The sequence below is a fragment of the Choloepus didactylus genome, chromosome 10 (genome assembly GCF_015220235.1).
Source record: "Choloepus didactylus isolate mChoDid1 chromosome 10, mChoDid1.pri, whole genome shotgun sequence".
Lineage (NCBI taxonomy): Eukaryota > Metazoa > Chordata > Mammalia > Pilosa > Megalonychidae > Choloepus > Choloepus didactylus.
The window spans coordinates 48158556-48179012 of record NC_051316.1 but is presented as its reverse complement, the minus strand read 5'-3'; the positions used below and the strand labels follow the sequence as shown (position 1 = coordinate 48179012).

Genomic DNA, 20457 nt, shown 5'->3' with positions numbered 1-20457 from the left:
CTGCTTTTTCAGTGGCAGCATGGAATTCAGTTCATCCAGGGGAGAGCCAATAACCCTTTGGGCCCTTGTGTTTGCTCTAATTTATTCCTCAGGGGTGTACTCCTCAAGATGAACTCAAAGTATAATCTGCCTCCTCTTCAAGAAGGGAAAACCATGAACAGTTTCCAAATTACAGATTCACAAACCTGCTGGGTAGTCCCTCAACTCTCCCCATTCTTTTTTTTTTTTTTTATTTTTTATTATTATTTTTTTTTAATTCAGTTTTATAGAAATATATTCACAAACCATACAGTCATCCATGGTATACAATCAACTGTTCACAGTATGATCATATAGTTATGCGTTCATTACCACAATCTATTTCTGAACATTTTCCTTACATCAGAAAGAATCAGAATAAGAATAAAAAATAAAAGTGAAAAGAGAATACCCAAACCATCCCCCCATCCCACCCTATTTGTCATTTAGTTTTTACTCCCATTTTTCTACTGATTTTTTTTCAATTTTTTAACTTTGTTTATCAAAAAATTAAAAACAAACAGGCAAACAACAACCAAAAATCCCCACATTTCAAACAAAGCAATGGATTAAGGAAAACAAATAACCTAAAATAATTACTTTGCTTCCAATATGTTCCTACCATACCCCAAGAAAATTAATAAACCATGTCCAAACAGAGGAGTAAGAAAAACAAATAATCTAAAATAACTACATTGCTTCCAACATGTTCCTACCATACCCCAAGAAAATTAACAACCCCTAAGAAAACAAAGGAATAAGAGAAAAAAAAAACCTAAAATAACTCTATTGCTTCCAACATGATCTTACTATATCCAAGAAAGTTTACAAACCATAATCATTCCTGAACATTCCCATAACATTGAGATTACCCTCCATAGTTTATCTGTTCTTATTAGATTATCATTCCCCCTCCACTAATTGGTATCTCTAGGTCCCCTACATTCTACAGTATAAAACATTGTACATTTTTCACAGAATTCACATTAGTGGTAACATACAATCTCTCTCTTTTTGTGCCTGGCTTATTTTGCTCAGCATTATGTCTTTTTTTTTTTTTTTTTTTTTTTAATCTTCATTTTATTGAGATATATTCATATAGCACGCAGTCAAACAAAACAAATCGTACTTTCGATTGTTCACAGTACCATTACATAGTTGTACATTCATCACCCAAATCAATCCCTGACACCTTCATTAGCACACACACAAGAATAACAAGAATAATAATTAGAGTGAAAAAGAGCAATTGAAGTAAAAAAGAACACTGGGTACCTTTGTCTGTTTGTTTCCTTCCCCTATTTTTCTACTCATCCATCCATAAACTAGACAAAGTGGAGTGTGGTCCTTATGGCTTTCCCAATCCCCTTGTCACCCCTCATAAGCTACATTTTTATACAACTGTCTTCGAGATTCATGGGTTCTGGGTTGTAGTTTGATAGTTTCAGGTATCCACCACCAGCTACCCCAATTCTTTAGAACCTAAGAAGGGTTGTCTAAAGTGTGCGTAAGAGTGCCCACCAGAGTGACCTCTCGGCTCCTTTTGGATTCTCTCTGCGACTGAAGCTTATTTCATTTCCTTTCACATCCCCCTTTTGGTCAAGAAGATGTTCTCCGTCCCACGATGCTAGGTCTACATTCCTCCCCGGGAGTCATATTCCACGTTGCCAGGGAGATTCACTCCCCTGGGTGTCTGATCCCACGTAGGGGGGAGGGCAGTGATTTCACCTTTCAAGTTGGCTTAGCTAGAGAGACAGGGCCACATCTGAGCAACAAAGAGGCATTCAGGAGGAGGCTCTTAGGCACAACCATAGGGAGGCCTAGCCTCTCCTTTGCAGCAACCGTCTTCCCAAGGGTAAAACCTGTGGTAGAGGGCTCAACCCATCAAACCACCAGTCCCCTATGCCTGTGGTCATGTTAGCAACCATGGAGGTGGGGTAGGCGAATACCCCTGCATTCTCCACAGGCTCCTCAAGGGGGCACTGCATCTTTTTTTTTTTCCTTGTTTTTTTTTTTTTTTTTTTTTTTAACTTTCCCTTCTTTTTTAAATCAACTGTATGAAAAAAAAAAGTTAAAAAGAAAACAAACATACAATAAAAGAACATTTCAAAGAGACCATAACAAGGGAGTAAGGAAAAGACAACTAACCTAAGATAACTGCTTAACTTCCAACATGTTCCTACTTTACCCCAAGAAAGTTACCTAATATAGCAACATTTCTGTGAACTTGCTCCTACTATATCTATCAGAAATTAACAGACCATAGTCATTCCTGGGCATCCCCAAAACGTTAAATAGCTTATCTGTTCTTCTTGGATTATTGTTCCCCCTTCCTTAATTGCTCTCTATTGCTAGTTCCCCTACATTATACATTAAAAGCCATTTGTTTTATATTTTTCAAAGTTCACATTAGTGGTAGCATATAATATTTCTCTTTTTGTGCCTGGCTTATTTCGCTCAGCATTATGTCTTCAAGGTTCATCCATGTTGTCATATGTTTCAAGAGATCGTTCCTTCTTACTGCCGCGTAGTATTCCATCGTGTGTATATACCACATTTTATTTATCCACTCATCTGTTGAAGGACATTTGGGTTGTTTCCATCTTTTGGCAATTGTGAATAATGCTGCTATGAACATTGGCGTGCAGATATCTGTTCGTGTCACTGCTTTCCGATCTTCCGGGTATATACCGAGAAGTGCAATCGCTGGATCGAATGGTAACTCTATATCTAGTTTTCTAAGGAACTGCCAGACTGACTTCCAGAGTGGCTGAACCATTATAAAGTCCCACCAACAGTGAATAAGAGTTCCAATTTCTCCACATCCCCTCCAGCATTTGTAGTTTCCTGTTTGTTTAATGGCAGCCATTCTAACCGGTGTTAGATGGTATCTCATTGTGGTCTTAATTTGCATCTCTCTAATAGCTAGTGAAGCTGAACATTTTTTCATGTGTTTCTTGGCCATTTGTATTTCCTCTTCAGAGAACTGTCTTTTCATATCTTTTGCCCATTTTATAATTGGGCCGACTGTACTATTGTCATTGAGTTGTAGGATTTCTTTATATATGCAAGATATCAGTCTTTTGTCAGATACATGGTTTCCAAAAATTTTTTCCCATTGAGTTGGCTGCCTCTTTACCTTTTTGAGAAATTCCTTTGAGGTGCAGAAACTTCTAAGCTTGAGGAGTTCCCATTTATCTATTTTCTCTTTTGTTGCTTGTGCTTTGGGTGTAAAGTCTAGGAAGTGGCCGCCTAATACAAGGTCTTGAAGATGTTTTCCTACATTATCTTCTAGGAGTTTTATGGTACTTTCTTTTATATTGAGATCTTTGGTCCATTTTGAGTTAATTTTTGTGTAGGGGGTGAGGTAGGGGTCCTCTTTCATTCTTTTGGATATGGATATCCAACTCTCCCAGCCCCATTTGTTGAAAAGACCATTATGACTCAGTTCAGTGACTTTGGGGGCCTTATCAAAGATCAGTCGGCCATAGATCTGAGGGTCTATCTCCGAATTCTCAATTCGATTCCATTGATCTATATGTCTATCTTTGTGCCAGTACCATGCTGTTTTGGTAACTGTGGCTTTATAATAAGCTTCAAAGTCAGGGAGTGTAAGTCCTCCCACTTCGTTTTTCTTTTTTAGAGTGTCTTTAGCAATTCGAGGCATCTTCCCTTTCCAAATAAATTTGATAACTAGCTTTTCCAAGTCTGCAAAGTAGGTTGTTGGAATTTTGATTGGGATTGCATTGAATCTGTAGATGAGTTTGGGTAGAATTGACATCTTAATGACATTTAGCCTTCCTATCCATGAACATGGACTATTTTTCCATCTTTTAAGGTCCCCTTCTATTTCTTTTAGTAGAGTTATGTAGTTTTCTTTGTATAGGTCTTTTACATCTTTGGTTAAGTTTATTCCTAGGTACTTGATTTTTTTAGTTGCTATTGAAAATGGTATCTTTTTCTTGAGTGTCTCGTCAGTTTGTTCATTTCTAGCATATAGAAACATTACTGACTTATGTGCATTAACCTTGTATCCCGCTACTTTGCTAAATTTGTTTATTAGCTCTAGTAGCTGTATCGTCGATTTCTCAGGGTTTTCTAGATATAAGATCATATCGTCTGCAAACAATGACAGTTTTACTTCTTCTTTTCCAATTTGGATGCCTTTTATTTCTTTGTCTTGCCGGATTGCCCTGGCTAGCACTTCCAGCACAATGTTGAATAACAGTGGTGATAGCGGGCATCCTTGTCTTGTTCCTGATCTTAGAGGGAAGGCTTTCAGTCTCTCTCCATTGAGTACTATGCTGGCTGTGGGTTTTTCATATATGTTCTTTATCATGTTGAGGAAGTTTCCTTCAATTCCTACCTTTTGAAGTGTTTTTATCAAAAAGGGATGTTGGATTTTGTCAAATGCTTTTTCAGCATCTATTGAGATGATCAATTGATTTTTCCCTTTTGACTTGTTAATGCGTTGTAATACATTGATTGATTTTCTTATGTTGAACCATCCTTGCATGCCTGGAATAAACCCCACTTGGTCATGGTGTATGATTTTTTTAATGTGTCTTTGGATTCGATTTGCAAGTATTTTGTTGAGGATTTTTGCATCTATATTCATTAGGGAGATTGGCCGGTAGTTTTCCTTTTTTGTAACATCTTTGCCTGGTTTTGGTATTAGATTGATGTTAGCTTCATAAAATGAGTTAGGTAGTGTTCCATTTTCTTCAATGTTTTGAAAGAGTTTGAGTAAGATTGGTGTCAGTTCTTTTTGGAAAGTTTGGTAGAATTCCCCTGTGAAGCCATCTGGCCCTGGGCATTTATTTGTGGGAAGATTTTTGATGACTGATTGGATCTCTTTGCTTGTGATGGGTTGGTTGAGGTCTTCTATTTCTTCTCTGGTCAGTCTAGGTTGTTCATATGTTTCCAGGAAATTGTCCATTTCCTCTACATTATCCAGTTTGTTGCCATACAGTTGTTCATAGTATCCTCTTATAATTTTTTTAATTTCTTCAGGATCTGCAGTTATGTCACCTTTTCATTCATTATTTTGTTTATATGGGTCTTCTCTCTTTTTGATTTTGTCAGTCTAGCTAGGGGCTTGTCAATTTTGTTGATCTTCTCAAAGAACCAACTTTTGGTGATATTTATCCTCTCTATTGTTTTTTTGTTCTCTATGTCATTTATTTCTGCTTTAATCCTTGTTATTTCTTTTCTTGTACTTGGTTTAGGATTGGTTTGCTGTTCATTTTCTAGCTTCTTCAGTTGATCCATTAGTTCTTTGATTTTGGCTCTTTCTTCCTTTTTAATATATGCATTTATTGCTATAAATTTCCCCCTTAGCACTGCTTTTGCTGCATCCCATAGGTTTTGGTATGTTGTGTTCTCATTTTCATTCGTCTCTATATATTTAGCAATTTCTCTTGCTATTTCTTCTTTAACCCACTGATTGTTTAGGAGTGTGTTGTTTAACCTCCAGGTATTTGTGAATTTTCTAAGTCTCTGATGGTTATTGACTTCTAGTTCTATTCCATTGTGGTCAGAGAATGTGCTTTGAATAATTTCAATCTTTTTAAATTTATTGAGGCTTGTTTTATGTCCCAGCATATGATCTATTCTGGAGAAAGTTCCATGAGCACTAGAAAAGGATGTGTATCCTGGTGATTTGGGATGTAATGTCCTGTATATGTCTGTTAAATCTAATTCATTTATCGGATTGTTTAGGTTTTCAATTTCCTTATTGGTCTTCTGTCTGGTTGATCTATCTATAGGAGAGAGTGATGTGTTGAAGTCTCCCAGAATTATTGTGGAAACATCAATTGCTTCCTTTAGTTTTGCCAGTGTTTCTCTCATGTATTTTGTGGCACCTTGGTTGGGTGCATAGACATTTACGATTGTTATTTCTTCTTGCTGAATTGCCCCTTTTATTAGTACGTAGTGGCCTTCTTTGTCTCTCAAAACATCCCTGCATTTGAAGTCTATTTTATCTGAGATTAATATTGCTACACCTGCTTTCTTTTGGCTGTAGCTTGCATGAAATATTTTTTTCCATCCTTTCACTTTCAGTTTCTTTGTGTTCCTGTGTCTAAGATGAGTCTCTTGTATGCAACATATTGATGGTTCATTTTTTTTGATCCATTCTGCGAATCTATATCTTTTAATTGGGGAGTTTAATCCATTTACATTCAACGTTATAACCGTGAAGGCATTTCTTGAATCAGCCATCTTATCCTTTGGTTTATGGTTGTCATATTTTTCCCCTCTGTCTATTAATATCCTTTATTGTACCCATACCAAATCTCTTTAGTACTGAACCTTTCTCCAAGTCTCTCTGTCCTGTCTTTGTTTCTCTGTCTGTAGGGCTCCCTTGAGTATCTCCAGTAGGGCAGGTCTCTTGTCAGCAAATTCTCTCAGCATTTGTTTGTCTGTGAAAAATTTAAGCTCTCCCTCAAATTTGAAGGAGAGCTTTGCTGGATATAGTATTCGTGGCTGGAAATTTTTCTCACTCAGAATTTTAAATATATCGTGCCACTGCCTTCTTGCCTCCATGGTGGCTGCTGAGTAGTCACTACTTAGTCTTATGCTGTTTCCTTTGTATGTGGTGAATTGCTTTTCTCTTGCTGCTTTCAGAACTTGCTCCTTCTCTTCTGTGTTTGATAGTGTGATCAGTATATGTCTCGGAGTGGGTTTATTTGGATTTATTCTATTTGGAGTTCGCTGAGCATTTATGATTTGTGTATTTATGTTGTTTAGAAGATTTGGGAAGTTTTCCCCAACAATTTCTTTGAATGCTCTTCCTAGACCTTTACCCTTTTCTTCCCCTTCTGGCTGAATGGGGCTTTGTTAATTCACACTGCTCTACCTTCCCAACTCTGGGGCAATCAGCTGAGGTTGCCCAGATATATTTGGACGTTTCATATTATCTATCATATCCCTGAGGTCCATTTCGATTTTTTCAATTTTTTTCCCCCCATTCTTTCTTTTATGCTTTCATTTTACATTCTGTCATCTTCCAGGTCACTGATTCGTTGTTCAACTTCCTCTAGTCTTGTACTATGAGTGTCCAGAATCTTTTTAATTTGGTCAACAGTTTCTTTAATTTCCATAAGATCATCCATTTTTTTATTTAGTCTTGCAATGTCTTCTTTATGCTCTTCTAGGGTCTTCTTGATTTCCTTTATCTCCCGTACTATGGTCTCATTGTTCATCTTTAGTTCTTTGAGTAGCTGCTCTAGGTGCTGTGTCTCTTCTGGTCTTTTGATTTGGGTGCTTGGGCTTGGGTTATCCATATCGTCTGGTTTTTTTCATATGCTTTATAATTTTCTGTTGTTTTTGGCCTCGTGGCATTTGCTGAACTTGATAGGGTTCTTTTAGGATTTGTAGACCAATTGAAGTCCTTATCTCTAATTTATCAGATCTACAGCTTCGTGGAGTACACTTTCTCTAACTAACCAGCAGGTGGCGTCCACGAGCCACCTGTTCTCCACAAGCCAGTTCTCCCCTGCTTAGCCTTTTTGGTGAGTGGGGGAGTGAGTCTTGTGGGGTCCAATTGGTGTACCAAGCTTGCGTGTGTAGTTGGTGTTGCCTGCCCTGTATATGGGGTGTGTTTCTGGGCAGTCAGGGAGGGGGGGGTGGCTCTAACAATCAAATCTCCCTGGTGATCCTAGAGTTTTAAAGCTGCTGCAGTAGTCTAATCCTTCAGTTCAGTCCTGCCACAGTTTGTCTCTGCCACTGACCCACAAGTCCTTGGTATTGGCGTATGGCTCCTGAGATTTGCAAGTGGGCCCCTCTTCCAGGCCGTGCACCCCGGGTCCTCTGTTGAGGGATGACTGTGCTATGTCACAGGTGAGTGCCGTCCCCCCAGGTCAGTTCTGGGCTGGTGGGCTATGTAGGGAGGCTCACAGTCTGCTGAAATGATGGCTGAATGGGGCTTTGTTAATTCACACTGCTCTACCTTCCCAACTCTGGGGCAATCAGCTGAGGTTGCAGGGAAGGCTAATGTCCACGCCCAGTTTTGTGGTGTGTGCCTGTTATTTGAAGCACTTCCGTCACACTGGGTTGTCTGGGGCAGTTCTGGGCTATGGGGCTGGCGATGGGCAGGAGTGTTTCCTGTCCACCAGGATGATGGCTGTGAGCGGACACCCCCCTTTTCTTGGGAAGTTGTGGTGTTTAGTGAATTTTCTCAGCCACTGGATTATTTCCTTTTGTCTCAGAGCTCTCCTAGTTCTGCTGTTGACTTGACCTGCCCACATAGCAAGGCTTTGAAGCTTTCTGTATTGGGCTTCTTAGTGTAATTATTTTAGAAAAAGAAAAAAGGATTAAAAAAAAAAACAAAAAAAAAAAACGGGCCCTCCTCAGAGATCTAATGGGTTATTGAAATGCTAAGAGACAAAGCAACCAGGGCCATTAAGGAAAGGTCCACAGGGCAGAGAGATCAGCTTTTCTTCGGGATTTGCATATGCGCCTCAGGGCCCTTCCCCTTTCTATGTTCACCAGAACTCCAAAAATCCTCAGCTTTTATTTTGGAGTTTTTCGTGTTGTTTTTTTTCTGTGCCTGTCTCCTCTCTGCTGGGCTGGCTGCTCTCAGATTCTCTGGTGTCTGGTGTCAGTCTATCTATGGTTGGAGTTTGAATCAGTAGAATGAGTTTCCGATAAGGGCAGCCACTGCAGTTCTCCCTTCTCCTTCCCAGAGCTGACAGCCCCTCCTCCCCCGGGACTGAGCCTGGCTGGGAGGGGCGCAGGTCCCCTGGCTGCAAAAACTTAGAGATTTCGCTGATCTCAGCAGTTCCACGTTTTCATGAGTGTTGTATGAAGTATGCCCAAAGTCAGATTGCTCTGTGGTGTCCAGTCCACGCAGTTCCTGGCTTTCTACCTACTTTCCTGGAGGAGTAACTAAAACATACAGCTCACCAGTCTGCCTTCTTGCCCCACCTCTCCCCATTCTTTGAGTTTAACAAATTTCAAGACTGGGCTTCCAACCTTGTAGTTTGCATAAGGAACCAGGAGGTTTTAGGAATAATACTTTCAAATTGAGCAGAGGGGAGAACTTATGTGCCAGTTTGGATATATTTCCCCCAGAAAAGCCATGTTCATTAATGCAAAGTTGTACGGGCAGACTTATAAGTCTTCTGATGGGGGAGGGGGGTGCATTTTGATTAGATTGTTTCCATGGAGATGTGACTCACTCAAGGGTGGGTGAAACCTTTTGGTTACATTATTTCTGTGGAGGTGTGGACTCTGCCCATTTAAGGTGGGTCTTAATTAGATCACTGGAGTCCTTTAAGAGGCTCAGGGCAAGAGACAGGAGCAGGAGCCAACAGAGATGCTCAGAGATGCTTGGAGATGCAGACAGAGGTACGTTTGGAGATGCTAAACTAAGAGATAAAGCCCAGAGTTTGCCCTGGAGAAGCTATGCGAGGACCCCCAGATGCTTAAAGAAACACCCTGGAAGAAAGAAGCAAGGACACATAGGAGTTGAGAGAGAGGAGCCCACATTTTGGAAAAAGTCATTTTGAAACACGACCTGGGAGCAAAGGACCAGCAGACACCAGCCACACACCTTTCCAGCTAACAGAGGTGTTCTGGACACCATTGGCCGTTCTTCAGTGAAGGTATCCTCTTGTAGATGCCTTAGTTTGAACACTTTTATGGCCTTAGAATTGTAAATTGTTACTTAATAAATCCCCTTTATAAAAGCCAATCCAATTCTTGTATTTTGCGTAATGGCAGCTTTAGCAAACTGGAACAGCTTAAAAAACAATGTTGAGAATTTTCACAGGGTTTATTCATATCACATTGGTTTTGATTCCATAAGCAGGAGCTCTTTCTGGATCACACTGTTTTATGTGGTGTAGATCCTGGCCTAAAATTAGATGGAATAGAATCCATTTTAGGAGAGGTGAGATTTTTAACTCTGAATGGAATAAAACAGGGCTGAGCCCTAACCCAGTGTTTTTCAACATAAATTTGCATGAGTTGCTGCTACAGCTAGAGCAGTGGTTCTCAACAAGGGCAATTTAGTCTCCAGGGAACATTTGGCAATGTTTGGAGACATTTTTGATTGTTATAACTGGGGAGGGGGTGCTACTGGTATCTAGTAGGAAGAGGCCAGGGATGCTGCTAAATGTCCTATAATGCACAGGACAGCCTCTATAACAAAGAATTATCCAATGTAAAATGCCATTTATACCAAGATTGTAGAACTATGAACTAGAGGAATTCCATTCATATTCTCAAGCCATAGTGTACCCGGTCAGTAGAGACTAATTATGTTAAGGTAATAAACAACCTCCAAATATCTGTGGTTTAACACAACAAAAGTTTAATTTTTTGCTCTAACATGGGGGGGATCCTTAATCAGCAATCCATACTGGTAGGAGTTCCATCTTGATGTGGGCTTCCATGATTACTGAAGCAGAAAAGGGGTTAATAAATTGTACAGTGGCTTTTAAAGCTTCCATGGGAATGCCCAGGTCACTTTTATTCACATTTTATTGGCCAAATCAAAGCACATGGCCACACCTCACTTCAAAGGGGATAGAGAAGTGCATTTTTACCCTGTGCTTAGAAGAAAGGTGACCACCACAACCAGCAAATTAAAAATAAATTTCATGGTGTTATTATCTGTTCAAAGTGCTAGTATCCAGAGGAAGCCTACCAGAAGAATACTCCAGGCTGCAGGTGAAGGAAGCCGTGGCCTGCATGTGCTGTCCACAGGGTCATTCTCTGACACCCTACTTTACATTTTAATGTCTTGGTGTTAAACTAGCCTCTGTTCTATTTCCAGGTTTTCTATTTGTGTCTGCTCCATCTCCTTTTTGGAGCCTTAGCTAACCTGCTTCTCCAAACCCAGACCCACCTTTTCTTTTGGGCTTGGGCTTGGAGTTGTCTCCTTCCTTTGGCCTTAACATCCACAGGTAATTTGAGGCAACTGCTGGGTGCATCCTGCTGCTTCCTGGGACCTCTGTCTTCCTGACTTTGGCCTAAAGGCTCTTGCATTAGATTGTTATCTACTTGTTAGAAAGTTTATTTTGCAGCAGCTATGCTAGGATCAGGTGATTGTGTTTGGAAGAAATTTGTATTTAAATGAGTAAATCCCTATAATCCATCCCATAGACCTTTTAAATAACTTAAAAAAAGTTTTTAGTCTAGTGGTTTTTAATCCTGGCTTCCCTGTAGATTCACTGGGGAGCTTTAAAAATTATTCTGATACTGAACTTCATTATAAGCATTTTCAATATGCTGTTTGGGTTTTGGTTTTTTTTAAAACCCATGAAAAGAATCCCAAGTGATTCTAATGTGTAGCCAGGATTGAGATTCACTAGTTTCTCTCTTCCAACAGAGCACATTTTACATGGAATTCATCCAGGTTGGTCCCATTAAATATCAGTCTCCTAAGAAAGCCTAGACTCTGCTGATTGGTAACACCTGCCCTATTACTCTTTTTGCCTTTTCTCTGTTATGGGACCCAGAATTGTGCGGCCTCAACTAAATCAAATAATTATCCAAATGTGTGAGAAGATTTTAAGCTACTTTTTGAGGAAGAGCTGGCCCTCCCATAGCTGCCCCCGAGACTCACTTCCATGTGGAAGTGAAATGACCCTTTGCTCAAGTGAGAAGAAAAACAATACCAACCACTTACTGAGGGGGCTACTGTGTAATTGGCATTGGACCCAAAATTTTTGCTTGTATTATTTAAATTATTGACACCACCATGGAAGTAGGCATTGTTATCATCTCCATTTTGCAGCTGAGGAAACTGAGGTCCAGAAAGATTAAAGCAAGGTCACTGGGAAGTCACAGACATACTCAGCGGCCATCTCTCAACCCTCGCCCACTCCCCTCCTTTGCCCCTCTTGCTTGCTTATGTGCAGGTGTTTGTTATGTTTCTGTTTGGTGACAGATTGCAGGCTGCTGCAGGAGATGTTACATCTTAACAAGACCCAGCTGCTTGCCAGGGCATAAAGGTTGCTCATAGGAAGGTCCCACCTCCCTAGACTGTATAGAAGCCCAGAACTCAGGCAGTGCAGGTGTCCCTGATTTCCGATGTGAAGCAAGGCTTGCAGAGCTGCTGAGCAGTTGGCCATCTCAGGAGACCAGCCATAATTGGTCTCTTGTCTGCAAGACAAAGCAGTTGGCTTCTCCAAGGAACCAACCATGGTGGGATCTTTTCCCCCGCTCTTCTGGACCGTTTGTGAGAGTCTCTTTTGTGCCTGGGCTTATGTTCTCAGGATAGAGCATATCACAACTTGCTCCACAGTCACATAGCTTGTAATTTGTAGATTTGGGCTTCAAATCCATATGCGGTAATTCAGAACTCTCACTATTTATTATGCCATGCAGCATAAACTCTGGCTAGTTCAGTACAAATTGGAGTCTAGGCTTTCACCACAATGTGTAAGTTCTGACTTCTATATCGCTGTATAATGTTCACAGTTTCTTGCTTAGTCAGCAGCATCCTCAGGAGCATTTTAGGTCCTCTGATGGGCAATCAAGCACTCACCAGAGACTCTTTTAAGGCCATGAGTGTTTGAGGAAAACTGGATTATATAATGATATATCAACTATCCAGGCTTCTAGAGTCCCTAAACTCTCTTTATGCGAAATTATATCTTAGCAGGCATATCCCTGACCATGTTATCTCAGATATAACTCCAGAAAAGTCTTCACAGGCATAAGCATTAATGTTCAGCTCTCCTCTTATACTGAGAGCCAGCCTGAAGGGTATTACCAGACACCCTTCCCATGGCAACGGCCACTAGAGACTGAGACAGGGATCTTGAGGTATAACTTCTAAGCCAGGTCCAGGGCAAAAAATATTGAATGAATGTATAGTGCTTCAGAGTGGGCATAAGGATATGATTTTCAAGGAGTAAGGGAATGCTATCTTGAGGAAGAGTAATAAGAATCAATAGCTGAGACCCCAGTGGCCCCTCCAGTATTTGTAGAGAAGAGAGAGGCTCTTAGGGCAGTGATTTGATGTGAAGGAGAAGAGGATAAGAGAGTTGTCTTGGAGGTGTGCTTGCATAGTAAGCACATCATTTTTACTTCAATGGTGTATTTATTTGGCACTTTGGTCACTAGAGTTTAAGGTGGTTTAAAGCCCTTTAGTCACACCGATGCACCACTTTCGTGAGATACAGAGTCAGGAAAATATTATAAAGTGGTTGATGATGACATCAAGACATTTTGGTAGAACAGGTAAAAGGGAAGTTCCATAGGGACAGTTATCTGAACAATATTTCTGTAACTTTTACAAATGTCCAGTTGAAGACAGTTTGCAATAGTGTTTATAAGTCCCTATTACAAGATCCATGTAATAAAGCCCTCTTTTAGTTTGTCTTCCCTGGTTGGTTGCCTGGGACAATTACTGCACATCCGTTTTTAGCTTCCAAAATTTTGTTGACTTCGCTCCTCTGCAGATGAATCTCCAGTTTTCTTTATCCTTATGGGTTTACAGTGTTTTTAAAAATCCCTTTAGGAGTTTTGGGAGAAAGGTGAGACAAAGAGATGTGTTTAACCCCCCATGTTTCTCCTTAGAACTTTGCTCATCTTTCATGAGCCTGCTCTGTATCTGGTTATTTGTGTATTTCTCTTCTTCAGCAGAGATGCCAGTCTCATGGGCCCGCCATGAAGTAGGTGTCCTGACTCCAGGACAGACTGGATGGGGCTTGTTATCTGGAATGGCTATAGGATGGCATATTCTGAGGGGAGAGTGTACATTGTAGGAAAGAGGAGGGTCCAAATCAGATCAAGTATAGGAGGTGAGGAAGCCTAGATAGGAGACACAGAAAGAGGTCAAGAATAGGCCAGGAATATGTCAGGAAGGGCAGCCTGAGGAGGGATGAAGCCAAAGAGATGGGGATCTAGGAGACCATTACCAAAGCTGGGACCATAGAAACTCATTCTTATTGGCCAGAAGTTACAGAATGTTTCAAAAGCTGAAAGTCAGGCCAGACCAATTTAAAGCCGTAGGGCTGGTGTATTTGTGGAGTCTGAGCATCTATTAGATGGAATTTGGGGGAGCCACAACACAGCTCACTCAAAGGATCAACCCTGGCAGCCTTTGAAAGAACCCAAAAAGAGCTAACATTGAATTCAAGCAAGTGTTACCATAGAAGCAACTTTGCCCTGAGAAGAATGATTTCTGGGATATCTCACCAGATGAGTTTGCAGCAACATGTGCTTCCATGTGGCCACACAAGTAGACTTGCTTATATTTAAATCATAGTATGTCATAGCTGAAAGTAAACTTAAAAATCTTCTAGTCCAGGGATAGTAAATAGACCATTGTGAGAGTCATCTCTGAGCAATTGTTTGTGGCCACCAAGAGCACATTGTGTTAAGGACTCTGAGGTCTTGTCTAGAAAGAAAGAGGGTCATGGTCCATTAAAGAGTCTAACGAGCATGGGAGCGGATGCATGGTTGTACCTGCAGCAGGTTTTTGCCATCCTCATTTCTAATCCAAATCTTTTATATGTGGGGAAATCGAGGCTCAGAGATGTGAATGATTTGTAGAGGTCATTTCCTTTCTGCTTTGGTGCCACCACATCTAGAATTTAGGTCTCTGTCTCTAAGAGGATCAGCTTTCTCATTTCCATAGCATAGCTAGGTTTCCTGGTTTACTCATGCAATAATTATTTGAGGGCCTACTTGGTTTCCAGCCCTGAAATAGGAGCTAAGCATACAGTAGAGAATAAACAAATTCACTGTGCTCACTGGTCTTACATTCTGGGGAAGAGAAGGGCTAGTAATTATTGGGAGAAAGCCAGAACTTACTGCTTTCTAGGGTAGGATACGAGAATAGGTAAATGATGATGAATAGAAAATTTAGGGGACAAATCCCTAGCATAGATATATTTTAGGATGGCTGGGCTGGGTGGTGGAGGGCACAACCTCTCTGGGCCAGTTAGAGGGCACCGGGAATCTTACCTCTTAACACACTCTCTCTTATGTGTTCTAAGCCATCCTTATTGTTCATTCTTGCCAAACTCACTTCTCCATCAGGGCTTTTGCCTATGCCATTCCCTTTGCCTGAAATGCTCTTTTCTTTCTTTCTCTCTTTTTTTTTGTTTAAATAAATCTATTTTTTGTAACTTTGCTCTGTCTAGATTACGTAGTTTTGTTCAGTTATGAGAACAATCTTTAAAGGATGGTGGATGTGCCGGTTTGAATGTATTGTGTCCCCCAAATGCCATTGTCTTTGTAGTCTTGCGGGGTAGATGTTTGGTGCTGGTTAGATTTGCTTGGAATGTGCCCCACCCAGCTGTGGGTAATGACTTTGATGAGATGTTCCCATGGAGGCGTGGCCCCACCCACTCGGGGTGGGCCTTGATCAGTGGAGCTATATAAATGAGCTGACTCAGAGAGAGGGAACTGACTGAGTGCAGCTGTGGGTGATGTTTTGAAGAGGAGCAAGCTTGCTAGAGAGGAATGTCCTGGGAGAAAGCCGTTTTGAGGCCAGAGCTTTGGAGCAGACGCCAGCTGCCTTCCTAGCTAGCAGAGGTTTTCCGGACGCCATTGGCCATCCTCCGGTGAAGGTACCCGATTGCTGACGTGTTACCTTGGACGCTTTGTGGCCTTAAGACTGTAACTGTGTAGCAAAATAAACCCCCGTTTTATAAAAGCCTATCCATCTCTGGTGTTTTGCATTCTGCAGCATTAGCAAACTAGAACAGATTTTGGTACCGGAGAAGTGGGCTGCTTTTGCTGCTGAGTTTGCAAATTCCAAACATGTTGGAACGGCTTTTTAAATGGATAATGGGGAGTTTCTGGAAGAGTTGTGGGGAGCTTGATAGAAAAGGCCAAAACTGCTTTAAAGAGACTGTTTGTGGAAATATGGACTCTAAAGATACTTCTGACAAGGCCTTGAACAGAGATGATCAATGTGTTGTTGTGAATTGGAAGAAAGGTGATCCTTATTTTAAAGTGGCAGAGAATTTGGCAAAATTGAGTCCTGGTGTCAGATGGAAGGAAGACTTTGAAAGTGACAACCTGGAATACTTAGCTGAGGAGATCTCCAGAATACATGTGGAGGAGGTACCCTGGCTTCTCCTTGCAGCTTATAGTAAAATGCGAGCAAAGAGAGATAAACTTAGAACTGAACTCTTGGGTTCAAAGAGACCAGAAGCTGATCGCTTGGAAAATTACGAGCTTCCAGGGGGTGGAATCCCAGAAGCTACAGCCCAGTGTGAGGATATAACCAAACACGGAACCCAGCCGCCATTTCAGTACAAGCCAAGATTGGAGATGGAATTATCCAGAAAGGATTTGTAGAAAGTCCTATTGTCTAATGGCTTTGACCCCTGTGTGCTTCATGCAAAGCCAACAGAATTTTTGCGAGATCTTTATAGACAGAGCCATTGCCAGTCTGGACTGGAGGAGACAGACAAGGAAAAAATTAAAGGAAAAATCTCTTCAAAGACAGAGCCATGGAGGTTGAGGTCTGGAGTCAGGAGGTCTCGGGCTGGGAGAGCGGAGCAGCCCACATGCATGGAAAGGGTGAGTTTGCCCTGGAGGTTGAGGGCGGGCTTTCCACCTCGATGCTCTGGAAGAGTTTTGCCATCTGAGGTCCCAAAGAGGGCGGAGCACATTCCCAGGGAATTGGGGAGAGCCTGGCTGCCACCACACTGTTCTGAAGGGGTTGAGCGTGTGCCCCGGAGATGGAAGGGAATCTGGGAGCTGCCCCGATGTTTGAGGAGGGTGGGGCCGAGAAGGTGATCTCCCCAATGTGTGGATATGTTGGAGCACTCACCCAAGCATTTGGAGAGGAAACAGCTGCCAAAAAGGCCCTTGGGAAGGGTTAGGCTCCCGCTCTTTCAAGCCCCAAGGATGCAACATTGTTCTGTAAATGACTCTTGGACTTTGAAATCTAATGGAGTTTGTCCTGTGGGTTTTAGGAACTGTTTTGCTCCTGTTAACCCTGTTTTCCTTACTGTTTCTCCTTATGGCAATGGAAATGTTTATCCTATGAATGTCTGTCCTTTGTATATTGGGAGCACATAACTTGTTCTAGGTTCACAGATCCACAGCTAAAGGAAAATTATGCCTTAGGACTGGCCATGCCTATAATTGATCTTGATGGGATCTTGTACTTAACTTTTGTTACTGAAATGATTTAAGTTTTTGTGATATTGTGATGGAATGAATGAATTTTGTGTTTGGAAAGATAATGTCATTTTGGGGTCCAGGGGGTGGAATGTGCCGGTTTGAATGTATTGTGTCCCCCAAATGCCATTGTCTTTGTAGTCTTGCAGGGTAGACGTTTGGTGCTGGTTAGATTTGCTTGGAATGTGCCCCACCCAGCTGTGGGTAATGATTTTGATGAGATGTTCCCATGGAGGTGTGGCCCCGCCCACTCGGGGTGGGCCTTGATCAGTGGAGCTATATAAATGAGCTGACTCAGAGAGAGGGAACTGACTGAGTGCAGCTGTGGGTGATGTTTTGAAGAGGCGCAAGCTTGCTAGAGAGGAATGTCCTGGGAGAAAGCCGTTTTGAGGCCAGAGCTTTGGAGCAGACGCCAGCTGCCTTCCTAGCTAGCAGAGGTTTTCCAGACGCCATTGGCCATCCTCCGGTGAAGGTACCCGATTGCTGACGTGTTACCTTGGACGCTTTGTGGCCTTAAGACTGTAACTGTGTAGCGAAATAAACCCCCGTTTTATAAAAGCCTATCCATCTCTGGTGTTTTGCATTCTGCAGCATTAAGCAAACTAGAACAGTGGATCATTGGCTAGCTTAATGGATGGAATAGGAAAGTGGAAAATGTAAAACATCAGGAAACATACATTCAAAGGTAAGTGAGTTTGTTCACTGAGCCTAAACTGGCTAATCCATTAAACACAATCTTCTCATAAAAAGCATGAAGATTCTATTAACTGATACATAGGGTTTCCTCATTCAAATAAAAGTAGATATACCAACTAACCTAGAAGCTAGCTGAAATACAAAGAAGAAATCCCAATTAGAATACCCCAGTTTCAAGATAAAATGCATGTGTTTAAATGCGGTCCATCTGGTTGAAAGCTGGCACAAGATACTAACTTCTTCCCCAAAATAGAAAGCACAAATGAAGATTGGGGAGGAGTCTCACTTTATGATCTTGCTCTCAAATTGCTTAGCACTCCTGCACTTGCAAATACACTTGAGACACTAGGTGTGGATGCAGTTGGAGAGAATTCCAAAGCAGCTTTCACTGGGGCTGGCTTTCTCATAGACAACCTCCATGCAGATCCCACAAACCATGTCCTTACTGTGCTGGATAGCAAATGAGAGCTCTTGTCCTTCTCATGGGCCTCAATGCAAGATTTTATATGTTGTGATCTCCGGGCAGCATCCATTGGATGTAGGACCTACACATATCACATGAATCTCCATGGAGATAACACAGTTCTTCCCAGATCGGCACTCTCCCACTGCAGCATAGGGGCAAAGCTGCTTCTTTGTTTCCACAGCGGTTTGCTCTTTCTCTGATTCTTCCTTGGTCACTGAGCCCTGCAGGGGTGCTTCAGTGCAGGAAGGGACAGCTAAAAATGTTTAAGAGGGTAGTAAAGGTCCAAAATGGATAAGGCGGATATATGAACTATAAGGTAACTGAGAACCTAATATGGCCACAGTAGGGTTGCCCAGGAACAAACTCAATGGCATTCACCCAGTCTTCTGTGCCTGCTCCTATAGTTGTAAAGTTTGAATTTCTTGACTCAGCTTCACCCACACTCATTTCAACAAGTGGTCCAACTACTGATGAGAGACTTGAGGAAGCAGCAAGAAATGATTTTGCAGTCAGATCTGCAGCAGTTGTTCCTGTTTCAATGGCTTGCTATGTTCATATCTGCAGCGGTCTCCGTAAATACAGTATCCTCGCTGAAAATACTTGCACACTACACCATATGGACTGTCAGAGAGGTCATGTGAGTAGCGACAGTTATCTCCTTCCTTACAAACCCCATGCATAAAATACCTGCGGGTGACCTGTTTAGTCCAGCCTCTGCTACTACCATTGCTGCCGCCTCCCCCTCTCCCCGCCCCCAGGGACGGGAAGTGACTGTGAGGATAGGGGTGGGGGAGGCCGCTGCTGCCGCTCTTGCTCCTGATGTTGTGGCTGTTCAATGCTCTTTTCTTAGATATATAAATAGCACACTCCTTTACTTTCTTCGCATCTCTGCTCAGATGCTACCTTATCAGAGAGGCCTTCTCTGGCTTCCATAGTGCAAAGTAGTACGTCTTCCCTCCCACTTACTCTGCTTTGTCCTTCTTATTGTCTATCTTTCTCTTTAGAATGTAAAATCCATGAGCTCAAGAATCTGTCTGCTTACTGATGTATTTCCAGAGTCTACAAAACTGTCTGGCCCATAGTAGGTCTCAATCAATATTTTAAAAATGAATAGTGGAAAAAAGAAGACAGGAAGAAGGAGGCTCATGCAGAAGAACACTGGGGCAGGTAAGAGAATGAGAGCCATGAATCCAGGCACCAAAGGGGTTTGCTGTTCAAATGACTTCCTTCCAGTCAGGTGAGTTGATGCTGTTAACATCCCCTCCAACCTCAGAGCCAGTGTGAGGTAGGTTGAATTATGAACAAGCACTTGTTCTTAATCTTAACTTGTGTCCCCGTGGGTGTGAACTCGTAAATAGGATCTCTTAAAGATGTTATTTTAGTTAAGATGTGGCCCAGATGAGGGTGGGTCTTAATCTGGATTACTGGATCCCCTTATAAGCAGAAGAAATTCAGACATAGCAAGAGAAAGTGATAGGGAGGAGCCAGAAGCTGGAAATCAGTGGAACCTGGAAGAGAAAGGGGAGGAAACTGCCATGTGATGGAAAGCCAAGGAACCCAACGATTGTGGGCAACCAGAACACTACTGACCCCGGGAGGAAGCAAGCCTTCTACCCAACTCCTTGATTTGTATTCCTGGTCCCTGAAACCATAAGCCAATAAGTTCCCATTGTTTGAGCCAACCCATTGTGTGGTATTTGTCATAGCAGCCCGGAAAACTAAGACACTGTACAAGCTAACACCCTAAATGCTCCTACAGAGAGAAGGAAGCTAATGAGTTTCCCCTCCTGAAGCCATGAGGTCACTTCAGCCCTTTCCATTTATTTCTAAGCTGTTTTGAGTATTTATGCACCTTTCTTCTTCTCAGTATCCCCTAGCTACTGCATAACCTTACAGCCTAGTAAGAAATGGGAAGCAAGGTTTCATGGACATAATTTTCCCATGTGAGAATTACCTCTTCGGTTGGAAGAAAACTCAAATATTAAAGTTCCCAAGAAAGCAAATTATTACCAAATTAAGGAAGCTTGCTTCTTAGATCATTGTAATTTTTTCAAGTGTTGAAGAATGAAATGTGTATTATTTCCCTAGAATAAAAGTTATTTATGGCATCATAGTCACCCCAAATTTTATCAGGTATTGTTTACCCTATCCAGTTTTTTAATTCACTCTTGGTT

At 41.7% G+C, this 20457-nt stretch overlaps 1 pseudogene; it reads right to left on the bottom strand.

Moving 5' to 3' along the window:
- Window positions 1-18099: 18099 nt before the first annotated feature.
- LOC119505459 lies at window positions 18100-19008 on the bottom strand (annotated as a pseudogene).
- Between the last annotated feature and the right edge of the window lie 1449 nt (window positions 19009-20457).